Source organism: Oncorhynchus keta, chromosome 25 (genome assembly GCF_023373465.1).
Source record: "Oncorhynchus keta strain PuntledgeMale-10-30-2019 chromosome 25, Oket_V2, whole genome shotgun sequence".
NCBI classification, from domain to species: Eukaryota; Metazoa; Chordata; class Actinopteri; order Salmoniformes; family Salmonidae; genus Oncorhynchus; species Oncorhynchus keta.
The window spans coordinates 10844209-10852213 of record NC_068445.1 but is presented as its reverse complement, the minus strand read 5'-3'; positions in this window follow the sequence as shown (position 1 = coordinate 10852213).

Below are 8005 nucleotides of genomic sequence, written 5' to 3'. Positions count from 1 at the left end.
GAGATCTTGCATGGAGCCCCAAACCGAGGGTGATTGTCCGTCATCTTGAACTTCTTCCATTTTCTAATAATTGTGCCAACAGTTGTTGCCTTCTCACCAAGCTGCTTGCCTATTGTCCTGTATCCCATAACAGCCTTGTGCAAGTCTACAATTTTATGTCCTTACACAGAGTCTGTTTGATTGAATGTGTGGAGAGGTGTCTTTTATATAGGTAACGAGTTCAAACAGGTGCAGTTAATACAGGTAATGAGTGGAGAGCAGGAGGGCTTCTTAAAGAAAAACGAAGAGGTCTGTGAGAAATGGAATTCTTTCTGGTTGGTCGGTGATCAAATACTTATGTCATGCAATAAAATGCAAATTAATTACTTAAAAAATCATACAATGTGATTTTCTGGATTTTTGAAGTGTACCTATGATAAAAATTACAGACCTCTACATGCTTTGTAAGTAGGAAAACCTGCCAAATCGGCAGTGTATCAAATACTTGTTCTCCCCACTGTGTATAACACAGGGCTGTAATCCAAACAAAGAGCGAGGTGTAAACCTCTAATAAATACACTGGACGAGACCCGTAATAACAATACACTGGACGAGACCCGTAATAACAATACACTGGACGAGACCCGTAATAACAATACACTGGACGAGACCCGTAATAACAATACACTGGACGAGACCCGTAATAACAATACACTGGACGAGACCCGTAATAACAATACACTGGACGAGACAACAGTGCACAGGTACTCACAAGACCAACGGACATGGAACAATAATCAACAAGGACAATGGGGAACAGAGGGCACATATATACACATACTAATCAGGGGAAATGGGAACCAGGTGTGCGTAATGAGACAAGACAGTCCGGGGTTGGTGGTAATTAATCCAATTCAGTGACACCTTGAAGGCTGGTGACGTAGACCTCCAGAGCTGGTGAACGGAATGAGCAGCAGTACCAGGGGAATACATGACACACTAACAGAGATGTTAACAAATTTGTGGCCAAAATATTAGAGAAATAAACTGTTTGTGCGTATGGAACATTTCTGGGATAATTTATTTCAGCTCATGAAACATGGGACCAATACCTTACATGTATACTGAACAAAAATATAAACTCAACATCAGGTAGTGGGCTGGCTGATGAAGATAAAGCTGTTTTCTGAATATTTATCTCACTGTTACTGTAACATTTGAAGGCTTGGACGTTGAACTATCATTGTGCTTTTCAGTAGATCCCATGTAGTGTTCCTGTGACTATAGTCCTAGTTCATGTCTGGTCGGGTAGCTAATGCAGATGGCCTGCCAATAATTTGTTCTTCATCATCTTCTGGCTGACCTGTGACACTGTCTTACTTGTACTAGATATCATTTTTTTCAAGGCTTGGATGTTGAAATATCAATGTGATTTTTAGTAGATCCCCTGTACGGTATTCCTTGTTATTGTCCAGTGAAATACTACTGCCGCTCAGTCTAGTAGAGCTCATTTTGTGCCTTGAGAGGGTGATTCTGTGTGATGGCTTCTGGTTGTTTTTTTTAAACTACAAGGGCATATCATGGACTATTTGTAAAAATGATTTGTATCACAAAGCCCCTGCTATGAGGTTATGAGTTAGCATTCACTGTGGTTCTGAAATGGAAGTGCTTATAGTGTGTGTATTTGTATTGCATTTTGAGTCTAATTTTACTGTTTGCATGAGTTACTTGATGTGGAATAGAGCTCCATGTTGTACTGTGTGCCTCCCATAGTCTGTTCTGGACTTGGGGACTGTGAAGAGACCTCTACTCACATGTCTTGTGGGGTATGCATGGGTGTCTGAGCTGTGTGCCAGTAGTTCAAACAGACAGCTTGGTGCATTCAACATGTACCTCTCATAAATACAAGTAGTGATGAAGTCAATCTCTACTCCACTTTGAGCCAGGAGAGAATGACATGCATATTATTCATGTTAGCTCTCTGTGTATAACTAAGGGACAGCCGTGCTGCCCTGTTCTGAGACAATTGCAATTTTCCTAAGTCCTTCTGTGGCACCTGACTACACGACTGAACAGTAGTCCAGGTGCGATAGAACTAGGGCCTGTGGGACATGCCTTGTTGAAAGTGCTGTTAAGGAAGAAAAACGCTTTATTCTCCCCATCTTGGCAACTGTTGTATAAATATATTAGACCTTGACAGTGTACAATCCAGGGTTACTCCAAGCAGTTTAGTCACCTCAACTTGCTCAATTTCCACATTATTCATTACAAGATTTAGTTGAGGTTTATGGTTTAGTGAAAGATTTGTCCCAAATACAATGCTTTTAGTTTTTGAAATATTTAAGACTAACTCATTCCTTGCCACCCATTCTGAAATTAACTGCAGCTCTTTAAGTTTTGCAGTAATTTCAGTCGCTGTAGTAGTTGATGTGTATAGTGTTGAGTCATCCGCATACATAGACACACTGGCTTTACTCAAAGCCAACAGCTTTGACTCTGGCTATATTTTGTGGTTGAAGCACCATTGGGTAGGAGATGATTAACCACGAGGCCCTGGAGACTCGGCAGGCTGGCAGGGAGTGCAAGGAGATCAGACTGGTGGATCTGGAGGACACCATCTCACAGGCCATGTTCAACAACAGCAGAAGTAAGAACCTAATTCACTTAGCAATCAACAGCCCCTTCACTTAGAATCCAACCGTTCTAATGTTTAACAGTTCTAACCAGTCCTGCCCTTCTCCCAGAGATTGATTATTCCATTCCAGTATAATCCAGGAGAAGTTGTTCCTGAGCCGGCGCCACGTGGCGCGCTGTGCCCACAGGGAGCTCTGCCAGTGGAGTGAGTGCCAGCGCACTGACGTTGTGGAGGCAGTAGGGGGAGCCATTGTCTACATGCCCGAGCAGGGACAACACTTTTGTTGCACCGGCTTCAAGTCTGCCAGCCAAAGTCAACCTATTCCTATGAGATAAGCTGAAAGCCATTTTAATTGCTCAAATTAGAATTGTGGCCAACTAGAAGAAGGGGAAGGATGGAATTGAACCTCAAAGACTGATTGATTGGGTTGGATTTGATTTGATCAGATGGTAAACTGTGCTTCTGACTGATGATCATCTCTATATCCACACTACAAAGAGAGGAGAAGATTCAAACAGGACCTTTAAGGTGATCTGCACTGAGCACTTAATTAAGGTCAGAGTTAACAGTGCATCTCTAGTGAGGTATCCCCTTGAACAATGTACATAAACTTGGCCAGGATTCCGTTAAAAAACAGTGGGAAAGATTTCCTGGAGTGTCCATCCCCTCATTGTGCTCAGGAACCGAGAGCCCGCCTCTATCTCCAACCCAAAACAACCTTTGCTTTTAACAGCAAATTGCATTATTGAGTTCAGAGTGTGGCCGTTGGGTAACGCAACATGGTTTCAGAATGTTGATTATTGCTATTAGCTAAACCCAGGTTGAAAGGAGACTGGTCACTACATCTTGTTAAAATGGAACAGTGATCTAAGACCATTCAATGTGGTGCTCTTCCTTCAATAGGGAAGTGTAATACTGACCAAAAGTCAGGCCATCTTTTAAGGGGAAAGTCAGAGGTAATGTTAATGTAAGCATTGCAGAGGATGTATCATTTCATTAACGACCAGGTTTTGTTAAATTGAAACAAAATCTGTTATTGCTTGAAAGTCAAATGATCAAGCCTTATCGTGATGAGAGGACCACAACCAGTAGAAGCAGAGCGACAGTCTGCTTCTCTTGCCAGAATGTAGCAGTAAAGGGTCTTTGAATTGCCAAGAGGAGGAATGCATCTCAAAAGTTGGTGCTTTTAAATTATTTAAGATTCATTGTTATTATTTAAATCACTATGTTTTTTAAGAATTTGTTTGATTATTTGATGATGAAAAGAGAAACAAAGATGAACGAGAAGTTGGTTTATAAATGATGATATCCATACATGTATTGTATATCTAGCAATGTGTTATTTATTTACAAGACTACTATTGGATAGAGGGAATCTGTCCTTTCATAGTAATCTCTGAACAGCAGGCTGTGTAGTGTGTAGGTCATCAATAATTGTTTGCTAGTTGAAGTGGGATAGTCAAAGCATTGCCATTTTTATACTTGAACTATTGATTATATTATTTTTAGTGTCTTGTGTCAACCAGCCTCAACGTTTGTCTCTTAAATATTTGATTAGATTATGGATGGGATTCTAAATTGTTCTCCTCCAATTTTCGCAGGCTAGCGTTTTTCGTCATGAATCTTGTTCTGAAGGCAGCTGTGCAGAGTGGTCACTAGCTGGCCCAGCCACAAAGTCATAAAATCTGATTTTTAACATAACCTTAACCACACTGCTACCCTAATGCCTAACTGTAAGCTTAAATTAATACCGAAAAGCTAATTTCTGTTTTCATGAATTTTTACAATAAAGCCACGTTTGACTTTGCAGCTGGCCCATCTAACAGGAATTGCTCAGCTCTGCCTCCAGGACAAAACTCATCCCAATAAATGTAAACTTGCTAAACGTTCATTCATTCCATTAACCATGACTCTGGCTTTATCAACTAAGTAAGGTGCGTTTCTGGACACGGTTCCATGATGTTATGACGAGACCAGGTCCATTATTCACAGTGAGTTTCAGAGCAGGAGTGCTTATCTAGGATCAGTTTTGCCTTTTGGTTCATAATGAATAAGATTATATGTACGGGGGCAACCTGAACCTAGATCTGAAGACGCTTTATGAATACTACCCCATAGTGATAGGAATGACTTGATCTGGCTAGCATAGCAAATATAAACTGACTTGCTGACATGTAATGTCGCGTTCTAAAGGCTTGCACACATTGCACGGTGTGTGGATCTAGCATTCGTCTGCCGATCGTTCAACACTACATGTAAAATCGATGCGCACTCCGTTCGCAAATGATGGCCGGTGTTGTGCCCAAAATCTCCCCCTGCCAGAATCCCCCCTCCCTTCATTCATTCTTTCTTCATTGCTGCGACTTGCTTTCTAGTTGAGATTTCTGCTCTTCACTCCGTTGTTAGTTTAGCCTACATTTCACCGATTTTAGTAGCAGAAAGCATTATTATTTGTGTCCTTCAAGGCAGCTGTCAATTATCACGTTAGGCTGCGTTTCATATTTTTTTTATATCGGTTTGATCGCGGGGGAAGTAGTAGTAATGTCTGCAGTTTTCGGGTTGGATATTTGTTTCAAGTGTATTAGTCTATAAATAAATCTATTTGCCAAAATTCGTCATCTCTCCCATGTCTTATTCGACTAGTAGTTGTTCTGAAATGTTTATTACTTGCCTACATTTTACTCCCTCTGTTTAAAAATGTCGGTTGCAATATCCTGACGTGAAGTTGGTTCTATATAAAGTATTTGACTCTGATGTGTGCCACAGAAAGTATTGACTCTAGAGTCAAAAGTATTTGAAAGTATTGACTCTAGAGTCAAATACTTTCTGTGGCAAGCGAAATTAATCATCAATGCATGTGTTTTATATTAATCATAGAGGGGGGAGTAAAATGTAGGCAAGCCATAATAATTTCAGAGCAACTATTAGTCTAATAGGACATGGGAGAGATGACACATTTTGTCAAAGATATTTATTTATAGACGAATACACTTTAAACAAATAGCCAAACTGCAGACATTACTGCAGACATTACTAGGCCTCCCCAGCGATAAAAAAAAAATGAAACACAGCTTAACATGATCATTGACAGCTGCCTTGAAGGACAAATAATAATGCTTTCCGCTACTAAGATCAGTGAAATGTGGCAGGGGGGAGATTTTCGGCACAACACCGGCACAGTTCAGAGGTGCTAAGTTCTCTCGGTCAGCAAACACTATTGGTGTGTCTGAACCCTAACACTGTTTGCTCAGAATGCATTGGGGTTATTTGACATGTTTCCCAATATCCCCCCTCTTTACACCACATTAGACTGGGACCCACATTGGATGCCTTATTACAGTATCCCCACACTAGAATGCCAAGCTAGCGCTTGTGGTCTTCATCTCTGTTGTATGAACATCTCGTTGCTTTAAAAAACATAAATGTTTTCGAAAAGATTCTCTCCATGTAATCAAAAGGGTTCTGACTGATTCAGGTCCCCGGTTTGTAGATCACTTCTTGAGGATAATGTAGCACTGAGTATATTTGAGTTAAAGGCTGTTATACAGAAATACATGTTCTTGGAAACTGATATCAAGAAATTATAGTCTTTAAAAAACGACCCTTACATTCATGGTTCTGTCTTTGTCTCCAGTGGGACTATTCCATTTCATTGTCCATTTGTCCACACACTGAGTGGCACGGTCCTTATTCCCCCCACTGTGTAGAGAATGAATGAGAGTGAGAGCACATAGCCTGAGAGCCAGTCTGTTTCAACTCTCATACCAACTCCTTATGTCATGCCAAACATGACATGATAATTCCATAAGGAGCTGGCAAAAGAGCAGAAATAGACTGGTCCTCAGGCAAGAGAGAGCACAGTGCTGCTGGTCACCTTTATCTAATGAAACAAAAAGAACAGGAAATGAATGGGTTGTCTACAGGAAATTAACAGGTGTCAAAGGTTCTGTTGGGGTTTGTGTTTATGTGTGTGTGTGTGTGTGTGTGTGTGTGTGTGTGTGTGTGTGTGTGTGTGTGTGTGTGTGTGTGTGTGTGTGTGTGTGTGTGTGTGTGTGTGTGTGTGTGTGTGTGTGTGTGTGTGTGTGTGTGTGTGTGTGTGTGTGTGTGTGTGTGTGTGTGTGTGTGTGTGCGTGCGTACATGGTGTGAATGAGAAAAACCAGAGAAGAATACAAGCACTGCCGCTAGACTCGACTAGAGTTTCTCTTGTCGAGCTCAACTCTTCGCCACTAAAACCAGCAACTTGTTTCTACTTACAACATTTGGAGACCCTTGTCTTAAGACTATTCAGACTCCCTCACACATATATGCCACTTCTCTCCACCCAGCCCTACTGTGATGACTTCATTACCCTCTCCACCCCTAGCCCCCTGTCAGTGATGAAGATGAGGGGCCTAAAGGGTGACTGCTCTGAGTGGCCTCTTCACCCCAGCCGGACTAAAGGAAAGGCTTTTCTGTATCACCATCCCTGGACAAAAAGACGCACAGATAATTCCAGGATGACCCCCCCATCCCCCATCCCTCTCCAACACTCCTGGCCTGACCTCTGGGCATGTTAGGGCCTGCGTTCACACGCTCCCCCTAGGACAGCTGGACCAGCCTGGGTCCCAGCCTTTATCCAGACCCTCTGTATGGCTATCTCTCCCTTCCGCTCCTCCATCACAAATCGGGTTTAAAAAGGCACTGTACCACCTCCCTCACCCCCCTTCCTTCCTTGGGCAACAATGGGCCGCCCCAACCCCTCTTCTCCCCCTCCTCCTCCACCACATCTGTGAGTGCCCCTCTGTCTCCTTATTCTTCCCCTAACCGCTCCATTATAGTCCCTCTTTCACTTGTAAATGTGGCCAGCGATACTTCTGATGGGTCTTTTATCCACACGGCCGGGGTCAGAGGAAAGGTAGGGGTTGGGGAAGGGAGGAGAGGGATGCAGTGGGTAGGAGGGTGGGCCAGAGTGGAGGGACAATTGCGGCAAAGAGTTAAATCCTTTTTTTGTGTGCAATCATTTGGGACGATTGGCCAACCAAACTCTTGCCTGCATTCCTGTAAGCTTCCGAGCAAGACATTGCAGAGGCAGCAGAGACAAGACACAGGACAAGCATTTGGTTTGGTTTTCATGGACACTTGCTATATCACTACCATTGAAACCAATGGAGTGTGAGTGTAACATGATCCCGAGTGGTTCAGTGGTCTAAGGCACTGCATCTCAGCGCTAGAGGCGTCACTGCAGACACCCTGGTTTGAATCCAGTCTGTATCACAATCGGCTGGGGTTGGGAGTCCCATAGGTGGAGCAAAATTAGCCCAGAATCATCTGGGTTTGGCAGGTGTAGGCCATCATTGTAAATAAGAATTTGTTCTTTTACTGACTTGCCTAGTTAAATAAATAAAAACATG